At 40.6% G+C, this 2,563-nt stretch overlaps 1 protein-coding gene across 3 annotated transcripts in view; it reads right to left on the reverse strand.

The window, feature by feature from the left end:
• LOC101858682 (1-deoxyxylulose-5-phosphate synthase YajO) overlaps positions 1–2,563 on the reverse strand; it is a 29,863-nt gene that overhangs the window by 12,208 nt on the left and 15,092 nt on the right. The gene's annotated exons all lie outside the window — the stretch shown is intronic.

Consider the following 2,563-nt stretch of genomic DNA (forward strand, 5'->3'; position numbering starts at 1 on the left):
CTCAGTCTTCACGAGAGAGGACACAAGAGAAATACCTGAATTTCAACACAGAGATGTTGACTGCAAGTTTGAAGACATGCTTATAACTAATGAAAATGTGCTCAAGAGGCTTGAAAAGCTAAATCCCAACAAAGCCCAGGGTCCTGACAACATCCCATCATCCATCCTCAAACAATGTGCCACTGAACTAGCTACCCCGCTGGCAACTCTAATGAATAGGTCACTGCAGGAAGGAGTTATACCATCCGAGTGGAAGCTAGCCCATGTTTCACCTATCTTCAAAAAAGGAAAAAAACCACCCCAGGAAACTATCGTCCAGTGAGTGTAACGAGTGTGGCCTGTAAGGTATTGGAATCCATCATCAGAGATCAGCTCATAAAACATTTCCCGCAAAATGATCTGTTTAGCAGCTGTCAACATGGTTTCATGAGCGGCAGAAGTTGTTCAACCAACCTGTTAGTGGTGCTCGACCTATGGACTTCCATCATTGAGGCAGATGGCTGTGTCCACACCATTTATCTAGACTTTGCTGAGGCCTTCGATACCGTCCCACACGAAACGTTTGTTGAAAAAATTGGAAGGCTATGGAATTAAGGGGCAGATTCACACTTGGATAAGGGACTTCTTGACTGATAGTCAACAGTGTGTGGTTGTAAATGGAGAGGAGTCATCCTGGGAGCATGTGCAGTCTGGAATCCCTCAGGGAAGTGTGCTAGGTCTGTTTCTATTTGTATGCTTCGTCAATGACCTCCCTGAAATTATCCTCTCTGCTACTTTTCTGTTCGCGGATGATACGAAGATTTTTGCTAAAGTACCCGACTTTTCGGACAACCTCCAGGATGACTTGAACAGACTCCAGCTCTGGTCTGATGCGTGGAAATTGAGGTTTAATGCAGAAAAATGCAAGGTTATGTACATTGGGAAAAATAGAAACCCATGCGAGTACAAGTTGACATCCAAAGGTGAACTCATCACTGTAGAATCTGTGAGACTAGAAAAAGAGCTAGGTGTGAATATTGATAGGGATCTAAAAGTCAGCAAACATGTGAGTATCCAAGTCAACAAAGCTGACAATCTTCTCGCACTGATCCGGAGAGGTTTCACAATGCTGGACAAAGTCTCCCTTTCTACTCTGTACAAATCAATCATTCGTCCTCATCTAGAGTATGGAAATGTGGTCTGGCACCCCAGATTTAAAGGTGATGAAGAACAACTTGAAAAAGTGCAACGTCGGGCCACCAAACTAATTCCTGAACTACAGCACCTTGCTCACTGCGATCGTCTCAGAAAATTGGATCTGCCATCGCTGTACTATCGGAGAGCTAGAGGCGACATGATTGAATGTTACAAGTATTTAACAGGAATTTACAAAGTAACGGGAGATATTTTACCCCGCGATCTACACTCTAACACCAGTTGACACAGTCTAAAATTGAAAAAAAAAACCATGTGAAAACAGCAGTCCGCCAAAACTTCTTCAGCGTACGCACAGTTAACGCTTGGAATTCCCTACCGGAAAATGTGGTGTCTGCACCATCATTGAACGCTTTCAAAAATAGGATTGGCATGGTCTGGAAGGAACATAAATTCTCTATGAACCTAGATTGGTTTCAAGCTGCCAGATCCATGTCCCATGAGCACCTACAGATACCAGAGTCTGAAAACAACGTGCAAGAACGAATAAGCAACGAAAGGCTGATAGGCGACTAGCCTGACCACAGCCGTACTTCATACTACTACTACTACTACTACTACTACTACTACTACTACTAAGTCCACTTGTATACGGTATATATATCTATATATAGATTCCTCTCAGCCCACGTTGCTCATCAGAAATAAAACCAGTCCTTTGATAATTCACAACTGCAGGGATACTTGCGTCAATTCAATTCTTCTGATTATTTCCAACCAAATTACATGCAGTTGTTTTATTAGTTGCTGATTTGGAGAAAAATCTTTTTCCTGTAGTTTTGTTTTGTTTTTCGTTTTAACATTTGTCCTGTGACCTTTGCCCCATATCGCCTGTACATGTATTGTTTGTCTGTACATGTATTGATTGTCTGTACATGTATTGTTTGTCTGTACATGTATTGATTGTCTGTACATGTATTGATTGTCTGTACATGTATTGATTGTCTGTACATGTATTGATTGCCTGTACATGTATTGATTGCCTGTACATGTATTGATTGCCTGTACATGTATTGATTGCCTGTACATGTATTGATTGCCTGTACATGTATTGATTGTCTGTACATGTATTGATTGTCTGTACATGTATTGATTGTCTGTACATGTATTGATGTCTGTACATGTATTGATGTCTGTACATGTATTGATTGTCTGTACATGTATTGATTGTCTGTACATGTATTGATGTCTGTACATGTATTGATTGTCCGTACATGTATTGATTGTCTGTACATGTATTGATTGTCTGTACATGTATTGATTGTCTGTACATGTATTGATGTCTGTACATGTATTGATGTCTGTACATGTATTGATTGTCCGTACATGTATTGATTGTCTGTACATGTATTGATTGTCTGTACATGTA

The sequence above is a fragment of the Aplysia californica genome, unplaced genomic scaffold (assembly GCF_000002075.1).
Source record: "Aplysia californica isolate F4 #8 unplaced genomic scaffold, AplCal3.0 scaffold01335, whole genome shotgun sequence".
Classification (NCBI taxonomy): Eukaryota; Metazoa; Mollusca; class Gastropoda; order Aplysiida; family Aplysiidae; genus Aplysia; species Aplysia californica.